The sequence below is a fragment of the Camelus dromedarius genome, chromosome 28 (assembly GCF_036321535.1).
Source record: "Camelus dromedarius isolate mCamDro1 chromosome 28, mCamDro1.pat, whole genome shotgun sequence".
Classification (NCBI taxonomy): Eukaryota; Metazoa; Chordata; class Mammalia; order Artiodactyla; family Camelidae; genus Camelus; species Camelus dromedarius.
Genome location: NC_087463.1, coordinates 24,952,801 through 24,976,447, shown reverse-complemented (window position 1 = coordinate 24,976,447; position 23,647 = coordinate 24,952,801). Strand labels below are relative to the sequence as shown.

Sequence of the window (23,647 nt, the reverse complement as noted above, 5' to 3'; positions counted from 1 at the left end):
TTTGCATTTCTCTAAATCGTCCTGGTGCCAGAACATTTAAAATATACAGTTCTAGAAACCGAATAGAGTTGCAGAAGGCAAGCTAGTTAACAACAGAAGCATTTAAAGGTTTAAGGCCCTGCTCCACTGAACGCCACCCATCGGAAGAGTGTGTGCGGAAACAGCCATGCCGGGGGGGAGCCGTCTCTCCCACTGCCCTCCGACTTTGGTCTCTAGGTGTTAATCTATGTGGTATCAGCTTCCCAGCTTCCCAAACTGTAACTCTCTCATGATTTTGCTGGATTGTTATAAGCAGGTAACTAAGCAAACGAGAAAAGTCTAACTGAAAATTCAACGTGCACGTTCCTGGGGACAGAACAGCCGACAGCGGTCCCGTATGCTAATGCTCTTGGTGCCAGGCCAGCTCCCCCCTCCGAAGCACTCGGATTTCATCAATCTTTGCTGACTGGCGGCTCAGCAGCCCCCTGGCCGTCACTGAGCCACAAACATGTCAGGGCCATCTGTGTCCTGAAGACAGGGGAGGACAGAGCATCTCCCCTTCCCCAGTTCAGTTGACATTCTGTAGTAAAATACACAGAAGAACAGATTGCAGTTCATCTACAGGGCAGTTTCCATCTCGCAAAGCTGTACGGTGCACACGTTGCACCCGTGTGCATCTGAGATCGTCTGCGACTGGATGCCAGAGTCAGGAGCTGAGTGTGTGTTTGGCTTCTGTAAGGAGAGTCAATGTGGCATTTATGAAAGCTCATGGGAAAGTTTCCCACAAATTACCACTGCAAAAGTAAGTTCAAAAGGAGCTCAGCCCTTAACATTTTACGTTGTGTATGAATCATCTGTGGAGCTGTAAAAACTACACCTGAAATGTTCAGGAAACCCTGTCAATTCTTTTGCTTTTGAAAGAGATTTCTGTTGTCATACACACAATTTCAAATGTTTAATAGCATGCAGAAACAGAAAATAATCAGAGAGTGTCAACGTGAATCAAATCCAGGAATTTAAGAGAAAAAAAGATAAAATTAAGACAAAATTTACTTTAATGACCACAATTTTGCTGTAATTTTTTAGATTCCCTTGGCAATTGCCCAATTTAACCAAAACCAGTCCCACTGAACTTGGTTGAGATACAGTAAGTGACTAAGTACAACATTTGGCGATGGACTTAAGGTTCACAGAAGGAATTAATCGAAATCTGCACAAGCGGTGTTTTGCTTTTGTATGTTTAACGTTCTGTGACCCCGAGTACCTCAAGTTTCACTGATGTTTACCGCCTTCCCTCAACTCTGCAATATCTTTAAGATTATGTCAATAACAAGTCATAGAAACACCAAGACTTCTTCTAAAGTATTTTCGAACTTGGTAAAGCATAACTAAAAAAAATTTTAGCTCAGGATCCTACAAGCTACTTAATATTAGGAATCTAATTTTCAGGAGAATACCACTTTAATAATTAAATTAATGGAGACAGCATATCAGAAGGCAAATACAAAGAAAATGTAAATAATTTAAATAAGTATCACAGAAAAGTTTACTTTTTTGTTTTTTTTCATGACTAAGAAACGTAATTCCAATACCCAAGATGCCAAGTTCACAGAATTCTCAAAAGAAATGACAAATAGGCTGATTACTGGCAGGTGCCTTTCCTTTGTGCTTTCTGGATCATCTGGGTGCATTTCACTGCAGTATACATTGTATGTAGTAAAAGGCACCCATGCTGCGTGAACATTGTGCTGAATTTTGACAAACCTATTAAGTCCTGTAACTACCACCGCAGTCGAGACCTGGAACATTTCTATCACCCCCAAAAGAGAAAGACTATCGCTGTCAACTTTGTGCCCTGCTGTAGTCAGTAACCTCCCGCACCCTGGCAACCGAAGACATCCTCCTGTCACCAGAGCTGTCTTCTCTGGAGTTTCATACACACCAGATCACGGGGCTCACGCGTGTCTGGGTCTGGCTCCTCCCACTCAGGACCATGTGGAGACTCCTCTGTATGGCCAGCTCACGCCTTTCCTCACCAGGTACCGTTCTATCAACCATAATTTGCTTATCCACTCATCTTTTGATGGGCATTTGGGTCTTCTTAACTATTTTGAATAAAGCTGCCATGAGCACCCATGGACAGGTCTTTGTGTAGACATATGCTTTCATTTCTTTTGGGGTAAATACTTGAGAGTGGAACTGCTGCGTCATACAGTAGGTAAATGTTCACTTTTATAGGAACTTGTCAAACTGTTTTCCAGAGTGACTATGCCATTTTACATTCCGCCCAGCAGTGTAGGACGATTCCAGAATGCCATGTCCTCATGAACATTTGGCACTGTCAGCCTTTTAATTTTAGCTGTCCTAATGGATAAGCAGTGGTGTCTCGTGTTTTCCCTGCATTTCCCTGATGACTGGGAGTGCCGAGCACCATTTCATGCAGTTATCACCCGTCTGCATATTGTCTTTGGCCACTTTTCACTTGGGTTTTGTCTTACTATTGAAAGCTACTGAGTACTGTGGATTCAAAAACTAGGTCAAATCTACATGTAGCTTTTCTCTTTATCTTCTTTATGGTATTTTTTGAAAAATCAAAGATTTCAAATTTGACAAAGTCCAGTTTACCAATTATTTTTCTTCTACAGTTTGTGCTTTTCATGTCCTACCTAGGGAATCTTGGTCAACCCAGGAGTCAGCAAGATTTTCTCCTATATTTTCTTCTAGAGGGTTTAAAATTTTAACTTTCACGTTCAAGTTTTTGATCCGCTTTGAGTTAATTTTGTAAGTGGTAAGGGTCAAGTTTCATTTTTTTCCCATGATATACAAATATTCTAGAAACAATTGTTAAAAGGACAATTCTTCCCCCTTGGCATCTCGGTGAAGATCAGCTGTCCACTCGCACTTGTCTATTTCTCGACTGTACTGTGTTCCACGTGTCTGTATGTTGTTCTTCCCCCAGTTACAGATTCAAGTGTATTCCAAGTTTGTTCTCTTTTTCAACACTGTTTTGGTTGTCACAGGTTCTGGTACTCACATAGAAATTTTGGAAGCAGCCTGTCGATTTCTACTAAAAGCTTCCTGGAATTCCAATAGAGATTATGCTGAATCTGTGGATCAATTTGGAGATAACTAACAATTAGCAATACTGACTGTTCCTGTCCATACATGTGGAATCTCCACCTTTTGTATTTTTTATTGTATAGGTTTTAAATAAATTTTTAAAAATGTATCTCTAAGTATTTCAGTTTCTTTCTAATCTCTTTCTAGTTTTACTTAAAAAAATTAATTTCACTGACTATAAAGCTTTTCTACCTGTTAGTCAGGCCACAAAGACTCAGGACAGGCAGCTGCCCCAACTCTTCAGAGAAGACCTCGCACACTCTTCTCTCCAAGTGTTTTATTTCTGTCACTGAAAGCAGACGTTGTCACACTGCCTAAATGGAGCAGAGTACCAGAGAAGGGCCACTATGCTTACTGTCAACAAGTCTTTCTTTTCAGCAGCACACTCTGGTTTAAGACAGACTTGGCCACTAAACATGAGCTCTCAGCGTTTCGCATAGACTTTGTTGGGTTTGGTAACACAATATGACCTGTAATAATAATTCTACCATTCTCTTCATATTGCTATAATAAATTTGACAGACACTGATGATGTTAGCGTCTATCAAAGGAGCTATAAAATAAATGTGATCTTAATATCTTTAGATTTATCCACCTGTAGATTAAAAGCTTGAAAGAATTCACTTATACAGATATAACCACTTTCTAAGCAGCATTAACTTCCCAATGTTAAGTGCATTTTAGGAGTATGCATTGCTAATACATTTGTGTACTTTATCAACTAAATCTATCGTTGAAACATATATGTAAGTTTGGTCAAAACGCTTGGTATTCAAGTTGCTTATCCAGAACAAAAAAATATTTTTAAAAAGCTCAAAATGCCTTTACATGAAAGGTACTATTCTTAATATTTTAAAAACAACACTACGCACATCATATCACATGTGTTAGCATGTTAAAGAGCATGTAAGAAAGATAAATACACTACATTTAAACAAATCTCACTTTCCCCCTTCTCTTGGAAATAACATTAACTATGAGGAAAAGTGAAAATTAAACAGGAATTTAATTTGCCTTATTAAGAACAAGGTATATTTAGTAATATATTCACCTAGAAATATTTCGAGAGTTTGTGAGTGTATGTCTTACAAGAATGGAGTAAAATCTGAATTTAGTGTCAGCTTTCTATATCTACTGTAAGAAAATCTGATTATATGTTTCATATTTTAAGAGCCCCCAAAACTGAGACGTTTCCTAATCTGCACACAGTTGTTAATGACAGTTTAAAGTGAAACTGTGGCGGAACATGAAAATTCTAAAACAGCTGACATTCACAGGTCTGCAGGGGCTGCTAGTCAACGGACGGAATGGCTGGACTTCCTCGCATTGCAAACTAACAGTCTGCAAACGAGTGCTGCTCAAAAAACAGTATTAACTAAGTAGCTTCTTTGGAATATTTAAACTTTACTTTGGTGATAATTCCTAATTTAACAGTCGCCTCATACCAATATAAGATGCCAAAACACCTCCTTTGGTAACAGTAATATGAGACAGTATGTTTTCAATTCAAGTTTTCTATAGTCCGATGTTACATATTTCCACTGAGGGCTCGTGTTTGATCCTATTTCGTATTATTTAAATTGTAGAATTTCAGCACGAGAATCAATATCTGCCTGCATTTGCACTGAGAAGTCTGTGAGCCACAGTCCATCCCTACCCGAAACCACTGGGCATCGTGAGGGTGACCTGTGCCACCGCGTAGGACACACGATGGTGCTAGACAACGTGGGTGTTGCAGAGCACCAAGTACCTTCACACCCCATCCCTACAGCCACGCTACGAGTGGGCCGAGAAGATGGTATGTTCATTTCCCAGAGAAGAAATGGGAAACTCAAACAGCTCAACATATCAGCCTTGACTGGACTGGTCCAGGGTCGGACCAAACTCTGATGATCGTAACTCAGAACTTGTACCCTCTGCCTGAATGAGCCCGGGCTAAGGTCAGAAAGGCCACAGTCCCACTTTTCTCCTTTCAGTCTCACCATCAAGCCACCATCACTTTCTGTACTGCCCTGGCTTCTCAGTGGTCCAAGGCCATACATGGCAAAGGGTCCCAGGTGGGGCCCTGTTCTAAGCAGAGGGCGCTCTGGGTAATGAAGGCAGCTCATGGCCAAAAAGAGTGCCTCTCTACCCAGCTCCCCCTGCAGGGCATCTGGGATGGAAAGACACAGAGCCAGACTTACTTCTTTCTTAATTCCCAGAGTTTTAAGACGGTTTATTAGTTGGAAGATAAGACACTTTCTTTCTTATTTTTAAAGGGTAAGACTAACTTCAGAGATTGTGGCAATCAATTAGGAACCCAAAGATCTATGTTTTATTCTTATTCTTGCTTTCCATGAACAAGTCATAGACTCTAAATTTTCCTCATTTCAATCACACCATTTAAAAAAGATGTTTAATATAATGTAGGAAATATTTGTAACTTTAAAGAAACTTGCATTTAGGCTAAAAATATTAAATTAGCCCTTGAGAGGCTGATTTATGTTAGCGGACTTAACTTTCTACTCAGTTTTTGAAAGAAACTAATTCTCTGTTGAAAGATGAGCAATATTTTTCCAGTTTTTCTTGTGAGTTTTTTTTTTTTCATTCTGAACAGGAACATTATTAATGTTTAAAGGGTGTTCTGTGTCTGCACGACGGGGCATCGCACTGTACACCGGAAACTGACACACTGTAACTGACTACACTTCAATAAAAAATTAAAAATAAAGGGTATTTTAAGGAAATGAAAATTATCAGAGTAGTGAACAAAGTGAAATGTTAAACTGTCTACCTAGTAGGATGATTCAAATAAATAAGTCAATATGATGCTGGTAAAATACACCAAGGAAAGAGTATTCTTTTACTGACGTAGGATCTAGTAAGAATTGTGTGCAACTAGTGAAGACACACCCAGTCTCTTGGGTCGTATATATATATCACTCTGTGTATTTGAAAAGGTAATTTATATGGCTGAGAGGGAGAACAATATTCTAAAAATACTGTAATAGATTTTTCTAAGTTGTACTGAGGAGCTGAAATAAGTGAATATACCTTCAAAAGGTAAACGACTCCACTTAATTTCAGAATCAAATCCAATGATCTTTAGCAAACTTGAGAAATCTGGTTCAGTTACAGGATATTTTGTTTACTGCAAATGCAGGACCCATTCCTCACTGCCTCTGATCCCTGGGAAACTGTGTGCAGAGAGGATCACACTTGCTTAAATGAATTTGAGTTTTGTAATTGATGTCTGCAATTCTGGTCAAGAACTTAGCATTCATTAAGTCACGGTAACAGTAAAGGATTTTCCATTTAATTTTTTAAGTTTTGAGCACTATGGCACATAGCTGGTTTTCAATATTCTTTGTTGGATGTTGAGGGAATAACACAAAGCTTGAACAGCAATAAACTGAAATTACATTTTAAGATGTATTAAAAGGACATAAATATACTCACATGCTATGCCTAAATGAATTCTAAACATACATCACATAAAACTTTGATACTGGATTAAATGTTGGACATAAAACCAATATTCATGTATTGTAAACAAAAATTAAACATTTAATTTTCTGATCTTGTTAAATTTTATGATGGTTTTTGATGGGGATGATTTAGATGGTCCAGGTGCCTCTCAAGAGGGGATCTGACGCCTTTTTCTTTCTCTTGGTAACTTCACTTGGTATAAGCAGACACGTTAAAATTTACAGCGCTCGTCTCAGAAATGTGCTCAGGGTAGCACAGGCTTCTCAAAGGAAGCTCAGAGTGGCTGATGATGACGTGTGATACACCAAGAAAATAACAAAGTTCCAGATCTGGCTCTGTTGATCACTGGTTATGGGAATGTGGACAAATCACTTACCTTTCTAAAGTCAATTTCATTTTCTATAAAATAAGAATAATATATGATTTACCTACCTCAGAGGTTATTATCAAATACATGATAAAAGTAACAATGAACTGCCATGAACCAGACAAATGTTAAAATAAACTGGTATAATTAAAAAAAAAATCTATAGAAGAAAATCCAGCTACAATGTGTCAATTTCTGGTGTACAGCATAATGACCTAGTCATACATATACATACATATATTCATTTTCATTAAAGATTATTACAAGATATTGACTCTAATTCCCTGTGCTATGTAGAAGAAATTTGTTTTTCATCTATTTTTATATAGTGGTTACTATTTGCAAAAATTTTAAGTGACTAGACTTCAATTAAAAAAAAATTCCATTGGAAAAAACAAACAAAAAAAAGAGGAAAAGCCAGTGAGCTAGGCTAATAGTTCTTCTCCTTCCATCTCCCCTCACTTGCAAGTGGCTACAGGCAGAGTTGCTCAGAATCAGACTGAGAGCAACACCGTCAGGAAACGTCACTGCTGAAAAGCCCCGCTTCCTGTCCTGTGGTCCCACGTGGCCCTCTCAATCACTGGATGGCGCAGGAAGACATGGCAAGACCACCATGGATTCTCATGGACCATCTGATCACTTGTGACTCTTCCAAATTCAAACCCGGAATTTTCATTCCTCTCCCTACTAATTGCTATGCTTGCAAAACTAAGTAATTTAATTCTGGTTCGCTGTACTCATGGCAAACATTCCTTCTGTCCTGAAGTCGTATTCTTCGTGGCCACCCAAAGACCAACTGACTCATTAAATCATTGAAAATAACAACAGCGACTAAAACGACAAAACTGAGCACTAATTATGTCCTGGGCCCTTGGTCAGGAACTGAGCAAACAAACAGAAAAGGCTCACAGGACACCACGTCTGCTGTTTTTAACTGCATCCCGTGACTCCAGCACCTCCTACTTCACTTGAGGACATTGGAGAGCAAACCGCTGGCTCTCTGCAGTGGACACCATGCAGCCTGCACCCAAGTCGGGGGACAGTGCCAGGAAGAGGGGGGTGTGGGAGGGAGCGCTGAAGGCCAGGACCTGTAAGTCAAACAGCCAGAACTGGGTGACACTCTAGCGGACCCGTGAGCTACTTAGGGGAAGAAGGTGGCAACATCATGAAGTGAGCCACCAACACCACAGGGCAGTGCTTCTCACTGCACTTCTCCCCTTTGATCCAAAAGGCATAACTGGGTTGGCCTGGTTTTTGAAAAACCTCATGTTCTCGGCTCATTGAAAGCTATTATAGTAACAGCATTATTAGGAAAACTAAATGATGATAAAAGGTCAAAAGAAACTTTCAGAGAACTTAACACCTGGGAAGCAAGCCTTTCAAGAATAACAATGAGCAGGGCTGATGAGTTTCTTTGGAAGAAAAAAAGTTCTAATTCATCAATTTTTAAAAAATGCAACTGAATAGAAATGACAAGACCTATCAGTGATGAAAGTTCCTTTTTTATTTTACATAATTTGGAACCACCAGAGACAGATTTAATTTGCCGTTTTAGAATGAAATTTCAATGCCTGCTTGTTAGATGCTACAATATTTTTATCCATCTACCCGCTGTGTGATGAAGGGAGGAAACAGAGGTGGTGCTCACAAAGACAGTGATGAAAATTTCTTCACTGAGCAGGCAACACGCTGATTACTGGCCACTGGAGTATTAGTGTGAACTGCGTCCCAGATGAATAGCAGGAGGATGCGGGTGACAAAATCTGAGCCTGTAACGTCTAATGAGTGGGAACCGACCGCAAGTTTGTCTGAATCAACACTGTCATCTGAAAATGCTAATTACAAATTAGCCTGATAATTATCCCATAATCACCTATAACAATTACTGAGTTTTCTTAGTTACTTAGAAAGAGATATGTTAATACTATAGAAAGCAAAGGTCCAATAGTGGTGCTTTGAGAAAGGGACTTAAGAATTTTTCATTTTTTATAACCCAAGGTAGTTTAATAATGGGTTTTAAGGTTACATGGCCTTTAATAGGATGCTTTATAGAAAAGTTTAACACTTTTCACAGAGATAGGTAATTCCCAAACTTTTAAAGACACAAGATACGGAAGAGGTACAGAAGAAGAGAACATCACAGGATGCTCTCAGATCCCCTCCCCCCAGGGGGACAGGCCTCCCTTGTCCCTCCAGGAGGTCGCCTCAGACAACGGCGAAGTCCTGCTGGACCTGTGGCTCCACAAAGACCAAGTGTTCACCTTTCTCTCCGATTAATCCTGTGACGAATCCCATCATAAAGACTTGAAATGATTCTGCTTTTTATCCTGAACTCCCATTTTAAGCCAATGGGAAGAGTGGAAAAATGGGAAAATGTGCTATTTCAGTGCTCAGTCACAAGGCCACTAAATCCTAGAAGTCTCATACCGGCACTTGGAGAAAAGCTCTGATTTTATGTGGCATGTATTTCAGAATACATTTAATAGCATACGGTTATAGTTTCTATCGCTGAAGGCAAAGGAAAATTGTAACTGGAAAATAATCCACATTTGAAATGAAACCACTCTGCTCAGGAGTCTTCTCAGAGACCAAGGCCCAGGGGCCAGTGACACTGTTGACCTCACGGAGTCTTTCTGGACTCGTCCAGCCCTCACTGCTGCCTGGTCCCTCAATGACTTTCACACGGTCAGCCCGCAGCATGCGGCTGAGCATCTCTCTACAGTCTTCATCACACTCCTCTTAGCCTTCCTTCCGCAAGGCTAGCTAGCGCAGTCTGACACCAGGAGTGGATCGCAGCTTCTTGGAAGTCAAAATGTTACCTTGTGCCCTCATGACACACCCCACAGTGCCTGGGGCTGTCGTCTGGATTCTGGGCTTTGTTTCATGTGACTTTTCTTAGCAAATAAATGTCTCAAAATATTTGCTGGCAACATATGCTTATTTTAACAATTGTAACATCGCTAACACTTGGAAATGAATCTTTTCAGGTTGGAAACTATCATCCTTAAAGAGAAGGGAGACAATACTACGAATTAAAAAGTCATCTGTCAAAACTGTCTGCAGTGATTCTTTACAGAAAACAAGGATGTGAAGAGGGTCACTGATATAAGAACACCTCACTTCCTATTAGTTACTACGTAACCATTTATAAATAATTCATTCGTAGGACATTTCCAAATAATGTTAATGTTAAAAACACCCCTCTTTCTTTTGGAATAGAAAAAGATACTTTTTTTTTCAGTACTGGAAGCAGATTTTGTAGAAGAACACAGCCCTTTATTAAAACTTGTCATTTAATGAAATACAGTATCCAGTGCGTATTTTTCTTGGTGGGTCTACACGATGATGACTGGCATAGACTGCGGGAGCTTCTAAATTAGTATCTAGAGCTATAGCATCAGTGACTAAGAGCAATATAATAAAAAGCCCTGGATTCATATTTAAGCCGGACCAGTCCTTTTTTATGGGGTCTCAAAACAAATCCAAATTTTTGAGGAAACATGGTATAAATAAACTTAAAGAATTGTTTTAAGCAGATTATTTCATAAATAAGAATGTCATTGTTTTACTTCACACTTCTCTGACCGCTAATAGGGTTGATTTTTTTCTATGATGTAGTTCACTTCTTCATAAATCTCTCAGGTGTGTCCTTTTCCCATTTACTGTCTGGTATCTTAGGGTTCTTATGTTACCTGGATTTATATAAGTTCTTCATACATCACAAATATTAATTCTGTTGTGTATTTGATCTACATGTCTAGATATAGTTTAATTTTAAATGCTGATAACCATACTCTTTAATGCTTATATCATGCTGAACAGATGATTTCATAGGGGTCAGAAATCCAGAGCTACTGAGGAAGCTTTTACAGGTGTGCAAGACAAGGTCCTTACAGGTGTGTGCAAGAAAAGGGCATGAGCTGTCCTTTGTTCCGTCCCTTCAGAGAGGGCTGACATCTGTGCTAACTGTGAAGTCCTCTTCTTTCTTCTCTCAAAGTGTGATTGGCACGTCCCCTACCCGCTCCTCCCAGGCACAGCGCACCTGACACTGGTCCCATTTGCTGCCCATATAGCTCCCCTCTCCTTCTTGACTGTTCTCGCTGTTTGCTCCCTCATTGTGAAGTAGCCTGGTCACCCAGTCACTCATGAAGATGCAACCTGGAAACTGTCTTCAGCGCTTCCTCCTCATGCTCCAAACTCACTCCGCTGCCTCTCGCTGGTTGGCCTCTAAAAAGGTCCACAAACCCACCCCACCATTTGCAATGCGCATCACTTCTTCACTGAAGCGAGCCTGCCTTCATCTTTGTATTTTAGAACCTTTCTTAATCACGGCCAGTATTATCTTTCCAAGACTTTCTGAAACACATACCTAATCACACAAGTCCTCCACTCCTTAAAACGTTTAATGGCTTCTTATCGCCTATAAGATGCAGTCTGAACCACTTCCTCTGGAGTCCCAGGCCTCTGGCTCCAGGTCTCCACCTCCGCTCACAGGCCCCTGTGTGAGGCTCGCTATTCTTCTCACATCCAGTCTTTGCTCATACTTCTCCACGGAATGTGTTTCCTCCACCTGTCGTTCAATTCATTCCTGCCGTGTCCGTGAAGGCATTACTGGTCCTCCTCCCTTGTCAGGACCTCAGTTTGACTCGATAAAAGATGAAAACTACGTCGTAAGACAAAAGATGCCATAAGCGCAGTCAGTGAATAAGAGAGAAGCCTGGAATACATGTCTGAGAGTGCAGCTGCAGTGACGTTAACATTTATAATATGTAAGTCTTGCAAATGTACATGAAAAATTATAAAAATTCCAATAAGAAAATGGGGAAAGAATACAATGAAAGAAAGAATTCACACACACAAAAAATCACATCCAAATGTCTGATAAACATTTTTAAAAATTCTCAAATTCAGTAGTAGTTAGGAAATGCCAAAGAAAAAAGTCACTTACTCCAAAGAGACCGGCACGGATTTAAAGAATGAGGCCGTGTTGGATGGTGCGGGGCCCTCCCAGGTTGCAGTGCTGCCAGGACTCGGCAGGCACCACTCCCGCCGTCTCTCACGCCCACGGCCCCCAGATTCTGGGAAATCCACGTTTTCTACTCAAGACCTACACTCAATTATTAATTTAATTATATAATTTAAAATCTATACTCAATTACTCACTTAAAAGATTCATGTTTTACTTCCACTCTTTACTCATATCTCTTTAAATTCGGGAAGGACTTTAAAACAAACCATGTCTCGTTAGAACACGTGTGTGAGACACGCTGCAAAAATTCGCCATGATCTGTTAGAAAGAAATACACGAGGGCTGTAACCTGCCTCGCCGTAACCTGCCTCACCATCACCTTCCCCTGAGGGCATTCCCAGCACCTGCCCAAGGTCCGGGCGATGGCAGTTGGGAACCTGCAGGCAGGTGCACCTCTGCTTTTTGGTTTTACACTCTGCACTGCCATCTGATTGCGGAAGTAAGTCAAATAAGATTTCTGACTGATCCAGATGGATTCAAGTCACTTCACTTTAACTCACAGATGTTTTCTGTTGGCTTTGAAACATACAAACAATCATATAAACAGCTACTGCAAGCATTATCCAGACCCTCAGCAAAGCCATCAAATGTATCAGAAAGCAAACAAGTTAAATTAAAAACACATTGACACAGGGTTTCAAACAAAAACACTAACTATCTATCTAAATGGTTAAAGTCCCGCTCCACAGGACACAGCCGTCCTCTTCCGTTTTCTGCCCGTCCGGCCCGCCCTGCCCCTCCGAGGGAGAGCAGCCTGTGTGCTGGCACCTAAGCCTTTCTGGAGCTGCTCAAGGGCTTGAGCCTGTCAGCAGAGATGTTTTCCTCATGGATCAGGGGAAAATTCTCAATTTAGTTAATCCCCCAATTTTAAATACTCTGACGCTCCCTATCAGAAGCCTCCATGCCACGCAGATGTGACAGAATGCAGGTGTGGCTGTCTGTCATGACAGGAGCACTCGGGCTCGGTGTGCGGGCACAAGGCTCTGAAGGGGCTGCGGTGAACCTCAGTGAGAGGTTACGCTGAGAGCTATCGGCGGAACGCGGCGAGACAGGATGTCAAATTTCATACCCGGCAGACGTCTACCGCAACTGATGCCTCGTACTCAAAGACTGTTAAATTACCTGTGACGGGTTACTGGCAGCCCTGAATGTTTTTCTCATTGTTTATTTAGTTCCAAAAGCGCTTGGTCTCTGTGCGGATGGCCCTACTGCCAGCACAGGAAACCTGGACTTTGTAAACAGGGCACTGCTCTATCGAATTACAGGTCGCAGGTCTGGAATCAACCTGGAGGGCCAGGCTTGCAGGCAGGAATCCTTGCCGTGCAGAACAAAGGAGCCTTAAACAAGCAAACATCATCTCTGCACACAACATCGTGGAAAAGATGAACCTGGAAGAGGGGCGCTGGGACATTTATAAACTCATTCCTTCGAAGAAAAAGATCCTAATTGACAGACAGAGGACAAGTTTACTGAGGAGGAAACAGTTAGTAGTCACAGGAGTCACGGCTTCGAATGTGGTTATTCCTGACCGCAAGGTGACTACCTGACATCTGGGGTCGGTCGGTCTGGGATGAGAACGAGGGAGGCTCCACTCCCATAAAAGCTGGGTTGAAACATGTAAAATTCTATACCATCTACCCTTGTAAAAGCAGCATAAACTGAAATGACCAAAGCCAGACTGCACGTTTACACGGGAAGTGTTTCAAGTGTAGTTGTTCATTAAAACACATGAATAAAAAGAGGAAGCTCCTAAGTTAGTGGAATGGGAGAATCTTTCCCTGTAAGCTGGCACGAGTGGAAAGCTTTCCATCACCACCATCCAGTTAATCTGTGTTTGTGGACCCCGAATATAACAACCTACAGCAGAAAAGAAAACCTCACCACTGACCTTAAGATGCCTGCACAAGTGCCTGTACAGCACCATTTTCTGTCTGAGCATCACTTATGAGAGCAGATACCATGCCATCACACTGCCATGCCCCCAAAGACCTCCCTTTGCAGGACGGAATCAGAAAATCAAAGTTTCATTAGTATCCTCATTGATGTTGACAATTTTAGGCTCCCACTTAGAAAGCCTGAAATTTAATCTACAGAAAAATGGCAGTATCTCTAAGCAATTTTTTCCCTAGATAGAGCTATTATGGAAAGTGAGAATTGTAATTTAATAAAATTATAAAAGTAAACAAAATGTACCATTAATGAATGTTTCTTTCATTCCTGATTGTTTCTTATTCCAAAAGCTCAAAGGAGAGCTTCTATTAAACAATGTGCGTTTTTCATGATTGACTTTCCATCACTGGTAAATACGATTATAACTGACAAATTATTTTCAAAGCTACTTGGCTACGAGATGCATCTTCCACAAGATAACATATGCTTAGCTAACACTGTATCAAGCAATTCAGATATATGTACTACAGAATATTTAAATGCCAGGCCACAACATATGGGTTACTGTACAGTTCTCATGGAGCAAAGAGCTTCTATGCAAGCCAAACTGGGATAAAACCAGGCTCATGTGGATAATATATGGCCATAATTCTGCTTCAATTAAAAGCATATTTCAGCAGAAGCTCAGGATGTCGGCTCTATGCATTTTAATAATGCCAGCCTACGACTCTGCTTATGCTAAATGCACATTACTCAAATGGGTTCAGAATTATGCTTTACATAAATAAAGACAGAGCATATTAAGACAAAATCCTGCATGACCTAAGTGTGTATTAATGACACAGTACCAGAATTGGCTAGCAGTTCCACACATTGGGCATAAAAATCAGTCAATCGATATTACCTACGATTTTACTAATATTTTCATTTCGAGCTGTTTCTTTTTCTTGTCCTCCCAAAGACAGAGCAAAGTAGAAGCTGAGCAGAGACAGACATTTGGAGAGCGCCAAGTTCCCCCAGATGTACTACCAGACGGCATACGCCTTGGGAGTTCCTGGGGTCCCAGCGACTTACCCTACATGCAAAGGGACAACGTCATGAGGGCACAACTTTCATTACAGAAAAAACTGGGACGGCCCTGAGTTAGCGTCGCCTCATGCTCACTTAGCCCCCAACTTCTGTGTAGGGCACATAAAAATTTCAGAATAGAAGACACAGTCTACATTATTATCGGTAGTTTTCACTATGTAAGTCGTAATGAATGCTATCGAGAGGCATAAATATAGCTTCCGTAAATTCTAACACCTCAAAGTAAGACGGTTACATATTTAGCACGATTAACATAATCAGGTAAAGTTGCCTAAGGTAATTTAATACTTGGGGAAAAAAGTGAGATGTCATTAGAAACATCTTTAAATGAAAAGCAAATTAAACTGTGACAATGCCATTCTTTTGAAGAGCTCTCCTGTTTTAACTCTTTATTATTAAGATTTATACAGGTATTAAGATTTTTCAAAACGAAAAGAGTTGAGCCTTGATGCTTACTACAAGATGTGATTAAGGAATGAAATGACGAGATTTTAACAGGCAGCAAATCACAACTGTGCAGCAGGCTGTCGCATACAACAGAACCAAGGCCAATCAAGCACTTCATGGACACGCAGGATTCAAGGGCGCGTAACTCCCGCCCTTACATGTGCACAGTTTTTTTAGCATGTACCAATTCCTTTCATGATAGCTATTAGAATGTATATATCTGAACACCTACATGAATGATGATAAATTAATTCAATTGCCATATGTTACGGGTTGAATTGTATCCTCCAGAAGTTCACATGCTGAAGAACACGAACCCCCAGCATCTCAGGATGTGACCTTATTTGGGAAGAGTCATTGCAGATATAACTAGTTAAGCGGAGGTCATAATGGAGTAGGGTGGGCCCTTAATTCAATAAGGGAAAATCTGGACATAGACATGCACATTGAAGGACACTGTGTGAAGACTGGAGTTTTGCTGCCACAGCCAAGGGGCTAACGGGCTAGCAGAGTAGTGAACCAGTTCCCCCCCGGCACGACTTCCAAGGGAGCATTGCCAACACTTTGCGAACTCAGGGCATCTGCAACTGTGAGACAATAAATGTTTGTTGTCTGAGCCCCTCTGTTTGTAGTACTTTGTCATCGCGACTCTAGCAAACTAATATACCATATTTGTTTCAATTATTACTAAAACTTTTATAATGTTAGCGATATACAGCAAACATTAACTGGAGAGGTGCAAAAGGATCTCCATTATCATCGTTTGCCCTGATTGCCTCCAACAGTCTTGCTTTTATTGAACTATGTGCTGACCTGGCAGCATCAGTCGACACTGACAGAAATCAATCAAAAAAGCTTCAGGAAATCTGTCTCCTGGTGGCTCAAAGGTTGACATTTAGCATGTTTATGTCATGCAGTCTCCTCTTAAGTTCTCTAAATTATATTTGATGACTGAAGCAAAAATTACAACACTGTATAATGTGGTTCTTGGTGTGTGCAGTTATTACACACAATTATATTACAACCGAGGGACGATACAGGATAGTAAAGAGAGGTAAAATATCCACACTTCACTCACACTGATAAAAGGTGACACCAAGAGTCTGAGAAGTCATGTATATGCAGTGTAACACCTAGAGCAATCGCTTAAACAGCTATTCAAAGTGAAACATTCAAAAGCCAAAAGTGGATTCTCAAAAATCTTCAAGTAAATCACAGTAAGGCAGGGGAAAAAGAACACCGAGAAATGAAAAACAAAGAGAACAAACAGAAACTAAAAATAAAACGGCAGACTTGAGCCCTAACATACCAATAAACACACTGAGTCTAAGTGGTGTCATACAACCAAAAGACAGCGACCGCCAAAGAGGACATAAAGAATATGGCCCAGTTACACAGTGCAGAGTATATGCCTCATTCCAAGTGTAACGATACATGTAGGCTGAAAGTTAAAGGATAAGACATAAACCACACAAACCTTAATTTTAAAAAGCAGTACTGGCTATACTATTATCAAATACAGTAGACTTCAGAGCAGATGAATCTTGAGGGACATGAAAATAAAGGGTCCAACTACCAAGAAGATATAGCAATTATAAATGTAAATGCACCGAACAACAGAGCCACATCATACGCAAAGCAAAGGGAGATGAGGGTCTAGGCTCAGGCAGTGGCAGTAGACGAGACTTGGGAAGCTTTCAGCAGACGGGATGTGACTGGGTAAAGGAGGTGGTCAAAGCAGTGAGAGACGGAAAGATGAAGTGAAGGCCTCGAGCAGCAAGACTTGGGCAAGGGCAGCCTTAAAGGGGGCAAGAAACTGAGGAGGAGGAGGAGCAGATTCATGGCAAAGGGAGAGAAAGGAGTAGGGACAAGCATCTTCTGCCCCTGCTGCTGTGCTGAATGCCCTCACGTGCATCCTGCGTCTGGAGGAAGACGGTAATGGTGGTTGTGGATATGCTGGCTTCCACAGTAGAAATCAGAGAAGTGACGGCACCAGAGTGAGAAGGGAGTGAGGAGACGGGGAGAGAAGACCCGCGGAAAATGGTAATCACCATATTTGGTCAGAGAGAAGCAAGTGAAAGAGACCAAGAGTTAAAAGAAAAGAACCTCTAAAAAAACATGGTGTCTCACCAAAATAAATTCATCCCATCAAAACCCTTAATAAAAGTGTGATTGAAAAACAGGTAGCACATGCTTTGTCCTCAAAGTTCCAACCTGGAAAGGAGACCCAGTCATATTCAGCAGCCTGGTTCGGAAGCCTCCTTGGCCCTGTGGGCCCAAGACCCTCCTCCCTTCCCAGCGACACCAGGGTGGACAGAAGCATGTGTAGGGACTCTGGCACACCCCTTCCCATGGGTGTCGCCCCGCCAACTGGCTAGGGACCCCCGGCCCCTTCAAGCAGTCTTGGTAGAGTTAAGTGGGAGCTCCAACAGCAGCAGATGAACCCAGCAGACTGAAACACCACTGCAAAAGCACAAAAACTCAGTCACCACTGGAACCACAGCTTACAAAAAGAAGGCTAAAGTCCACACACTAAACGTAAACAAGGTAACTGCCAACTAAAACAAACGATCTAAATATGACCTGGAGTCTCCTAACATAACAGATGAACGTCCTGGATACAATTAAAAGAAAAAAACTTGTCATACCAAGAACCGGGAAAAGCACGGTGTGAATGAGGAAAGACAATTACCTGATGCCAACACTGAGATGAATCAGATGTTGAATAATCTCACACGGGTTTTACAGTGGGTACCATAAAAATGCTTTCACCATAAACTACAAATTCCCCCGGGGAAAAATGGAGAACTAGTAAATCTCAGCAAAGAAATAGAAGTTATGAAAACGAAGCAAATGGAAATTACAGAACTGAAAAACAAAATTTTCAAAACTCACTGGCTGGACTCAACCTCATCCAGGGTAGGTGACAGATGACAGGAATCTGTGAAAGTCAGGGAAGACCAGCAGACTTCCCCAGCTGACCGAGGGGACACAGGCTGGACACGAACGACGAGGGGAGCCCGAGGGACTGAAGCCCCCACGCACCCCACCGGTGCTCCGGCACGAGACACAGACAGTGGGGCTCAAAGCCCTTCAGTGCATGATGTCCGGAAGCTCCTCAACTCTGGCGAAAGACAGATGCCTACAGACCAAAAAGCGGAATAAACCTGAAAGGGAACCCCCCCCCCCCCACCGCCTTCCCCGGCCAAATCCATGTGAAGACACGTCACAATTAAATGTTAAAATCTAAAGACAAAGAATCTTGAAACCAGCCAGGGAGAAATGCTGCCTCACCCACATGGGAAAACGATTCGAATAACTCCCACAGCTTAAGAGAGCAGCTCTTCTTTGCTACGGAAAACAACTAAAAACGATAGCGTTTAGAAATGTTAATGTCCTTCATTCAGATTTCCAAAATGGAAGGCACTTTTAAGAGAGATTTATACTGTATAAGAGATTAAAACAACATACTTTCTTTTAAAAAAACTGGAGTATTACACGCACAGTATTTATAGATCAAAAACAAAGGGGTTCTCTCTAAAGCTACGGGAACCACAGGGACACATGCTAAAGTGCGGATCTCGGAGCCCTGCACGGGGCCGCTCTGAGTCACTACGGAGACCCTGGATTTTAGCAGACAACCTCCTCACGTGACTCTGATATCAGCAGTGTGCATGCCATACTTTGACAAATATTGGATATAAAATAAGAACGCTATGGACCAAAACGCATGAAAATAGTAAACTTCAGCACTTGTTTGCAAAATACAAACTAAGTTAAGTGATGTAAATGAAAGCCAACAAGCAAAAGATTTAAAACCTAAAAACCAAAAAGACAGAAAATCAACAGAAAAGAAGTTTACAAGTTTAGTTAAAGGATGCTAGTTCAGAGGAACTTTAAAAAAAAAAAGGACAGGTTGTTGAATCCAACATTTCTGATGCATTTACAAAACTGTCTCACCTGACAAAGCAGGATGGGTTACACAGATTCTATCATACACAAAAGAAATTCCAAAGTTGCAAAGGGAAAAAGGGCTTCTGTACCAATCACCAATCAGCACCCATAAAGGCGGACACATGTCGTTACTCGTTTGTCCAAACTCACAGAACGTGCAACGCCAAGCGTGAACCCTAACGTGCGAGGGACTCCGGGTGATGACGGCAGGTCAGCGCAGGCTCATCGACTGTACCAAACAAACATGTCCCTCTTGTGGGGGTGTTGGTAGTGGGGGAGGCTGTGGGTATGAGAAACATAATGCGGGGGTATATGCTCAATGTTGCTATGAACCTAAAACTGCTCTAAAAATAACTTAAAAGGAAAACTAAAAGGTTAAGATTGTGTGTGTGTGTGTGTGTGTGTGTGTGTGTGTATATAAAAGCTACCTGAAAATTTAAATATAAGTAATATAAACATTGCTTTATAATAATGTGAGTTGTTTAAAAAGCTGTATATAAAAACATTTTTCAAAACCCAACTGAAACCCACAGAAACCCTACTCTTGGAATTTTCTGCGCACTCTGCAAACTTCCGTTGCAGCAGGAAGCACTTCTCCCAGAGCACAAGGGTTCGGAGCACAAACTCCACAGCTGGCTGCTGGGCTCCCCACGTGCTCCGCCACTAACTGCACCATCTGACGAGGGGCCTAAAGTTTTCATGCCTCAAATTCCTCATCTGTAAAATGGAGGTAGTAACAGTCTGTAACATGGAGCTGTGACAAATAAAGCAATCCAATGAATGTCAAGTTCACCAAAGTTAACAAACATAAAGCATTTAAAAGACACAAGCCTGTAGCAAGAGGTTGTAAAACAAGGAGGCTATAAGGGAGGAAAGAAACACTTGCCAAGTTCCTTTTGCCTGTCAGACACTCCACCCAGTGCTTGGCACTTATTATCTCATTTAATTTCACCATAATCCTGTAATAAAGAGGCACTACTACTAATTGAAGACAGTGCTTACTTGGGGATTTCAAACTTCAGAGAAAACCACAGATATTCAATTCTACAAAACCAGAGAATAATAAAACCATTAGGATATGGAGTGCAAGCACTTGTGATATCAGTAATTGGTTAAACATGTTATACAAATGCACACTGAACTCAGGCCCTGAACTCTGCATAAAGAAGCCAGACTGTTGGACGCAAACTCCCAACAGAATGTCAACTCATTTCCAGAATGTTCTAATGGATACAATGGCAATTTGAGGTCGTGAAGCTGTCTTAAACGTCATCATGTCTGTGATTTTGATCACTTCTCACTCATGGAGAAACCCTGAATCCTAACATTTTCATCTTATTTTAAGCTTCACCTATGTGAAATGGCAGGTGATTTATCAGTAGATACATCTTTAAATCCAGAAACTGCAAACATTGTTGAAATCAAGCTAATTAAAGCACAGTTCTGCTGGGGAGATCTTGCTGGAAGGAACACAAAGGGATTTCCAAGTGCGGACCATTTAGAGAGGCCACAATTGGCAAGTTTGCACCAAGTGGGCAGAGAAAATGTTTCAAAGGCGCTTCAAGACTACAAAAGGATGTTAGAAGGCATCAGCTTAGAATTCTTTTCAAATGCAATGATGGACGCGTATGCATTAAAAAGGCAGAATTGGCCAACAAAGAGACAGACTGATCTAAGAGCACCAAAAGGGGAGTCAGGAGCTCGGAGCCCGAATCCAAAGCACTGGTTCCCAGAAGAAATGAAGTCCGTTTGATTGTGCTGGTTCTGGAGTTACTGAAATGACAATGATCCTGATGATGATGATGATGATAGCATAACTGAAATCTAACACAGACATGAATCTATTTCCACTCTTTATTCTCTTAAAAAAAAAAAAAAAAAGGCCTTAAAAAAGGGATAGGCTTTAAATAAAAACATACCATTTGACTTACTTTCTGTTTTGAATTCCACCTGGTAGTAGGTTTACTAAAACCCTGGACCCAGCACCTACGTCCAAGTAAGGTGTTGCACCCCTGAACAGTTCTTTTGAAACTGAAAGTCTACTTGGGAGACTAGGTCCGAAATACAAACACCACCCTCTGTCATTAAACGCGGGGCGCTGACAATCTGCGTGAGGTTACTCAGGAAAGAAGAAAAATTAGGCTTAAAAAAAAAGCAGGTTATATATAAACATTTCAAAGTCTTGGTCTCAGAGAATTTTCTCCAAGTAAAAGGTCTGATGAGGAACAAGGCCACGGAGGACACCGGGAGAAGGAACGTCAAACAGGCGTCACCAAAGCGTCTAATCATTTCCACTCGGATTTCCCCGTCTCCACTCAAGTCCTATCAGGCCGTGCCACCCGTCAACCCTGCAGTTTGGTTTTTCCTTGAGGAATAATCAACCTGCAACGTTGTATTAGTGCCAGGTATAAAATATAAAGATCTGATATTTGTATATATTGTAAAAAACCCGCCACAGTCACAACCATTACTATGCCTAGTTACAAAAGCATTTTTTCTTGTGATGAGAACTTTCAAGATTTACTCTCTGAGCAGACAGAACACGGGCTCAGGAGTCAGACTGGGGGTCACCCCCAACTCGGGGAGAGAGCGGGCTTCACCCCATTCCGGCCACCCCCACTAGCCGTCCCACGGTCACCACCCGAGTCAAGACCATCATTTCTCCACACACGATCCAGAGTCATGTTTTCAAAAAATACATTAACGCAGGCTCCTCTCTTGCTCACGGCCTTCAAAGTCCCCCATCAGAGTGAGCAGAAGCTCTCCCGGGCCCACCTGCCCCCCTGAGGGTCCCCAGGCCACTCTGCAGACACGGCCCTATGGCTCTGCGTCCACATCAGCCAGATCTGTGCTCACAGGTCATCTCCTGACAACCACGGGGAACAGACATGTTCGTTATATTTGTCGTGGTGATGGTTTCAAGGGTTTAGGTCAAAACTGACCACACTCTCCCTTTTAATTATGTGCAGCATGCTGTATGTCAACAAAACTGTTTGCAAAAAGCCATTTTCTTGGAACTTTCCTGAACTTTGTAGGCAAAATAGTGCCCCCCGGTCCCAGCTTCCTCCCACCCTAACCCAGTTCTGTTCTGTTTCTCCTTCTGACCACCCCACGTGGCATCACAGGATATATTTACTATTTGTCTGCTTATTAACCATCTGCCTCCTGGGAGCCAGCTCTGTCTCCAGAGCCTACAGCAGAGGCTGCTACCCAGAAAGCACTGGTAAATATTTGGTATGTGAGTGGTGTGTGACCTCGGCCAGGCCCCAGGCTCCCGGTCCCCTCTCCCCGCCGTGCACAGTGGCAGCGCAGCACCCGGGCTGCACGGTCAGGGAGGAGCGCGACTAGGGCGAGGGCAGAGGGGCCCGGCACACTGAGTGCGAGACGCACGCTGGCCGCCAGGAGCCCACAGAGCATGTCACAGACGTGGAGAAAGCCGCTAAATCACGGGGTCCTTTCGTTTACAGTGAGTCATCAGTCACCGCTCTTTAAACTATCAAAATATCTTTTCCCCGCTGGCCCCTCCCATTCCGGCTGTCAATCACTGACATGTTGCCGTCAAGGCCAGCAGGGGGCTCTTATGACTCCGAGTGGCGGAACCTGGGAAAGCTCCTGATGAGGCCCTCGTAGTAACTCCAGCAATGACTCCGAGAGCCGCACACGGGGTCACCATTTAGTGTATTTTTTAATTTCTACCTTGGTATGCTTTCATGTGCTCTGTTAAATATGGTGAGGTCCTTCCTAGAACTGCTGTTTGTCCCCCCAGACCCCATTCTGTACAACTGCTCTGTTCTCCAACTATCCTTGGTCTTTCTATTAAAAATTCAAAAACTGATATTCTTAGCAATTATTTTCATTTAGGAAGTGAGCTTATTTCTGAAAATTAATAACCGTAAAGAAAACAGACTATGAAAATGAATCAAAGTTAATGACGAGATTAAAACTTACATATAAACTAAAGATAGTTAATATTGTAGGTGAAATAAATCTGCAAATATGAAGCTCAATAATAGAGTAAATTTTTAAAAACTACATATTCAAATAAAATACCATGTTTCAAGGTTTTTCTGGTAGTTAGGTAATTACAGGGAAATTATGACGATGATCAAAGAAGAAATATCAAAACATTGATACGAAGGCAGGCAATCAGTGAGAAGATAAAGCGACAAAAAGGCAGAGCCGAAAACAGCTCACTTACTGAGAACTCACACCGCGTGAGACACAATGCTACGTGCTCTGCAGTTCGCCAGTTTTCTACAAGTTCCCTGTGCAACACTGCTTGGGCAATCCCACAGGGTGACAGT

The 23,647-nt window shown here is 41.8% G+C and overlaps 1 protein-coding gene across 1 annotated transcript in view; it reads right to left on the bottom strand.

Annotated features, from left to right (window-relative positions):
* Positions 1–23,647, bottom strand: part of ZNF407 (zinc finger protein 407) — a 365,141-nt gene that overhangs the window by 62,676 nt on the left and 278,818 nt on the right. The window lies entirely within an intron of this gene.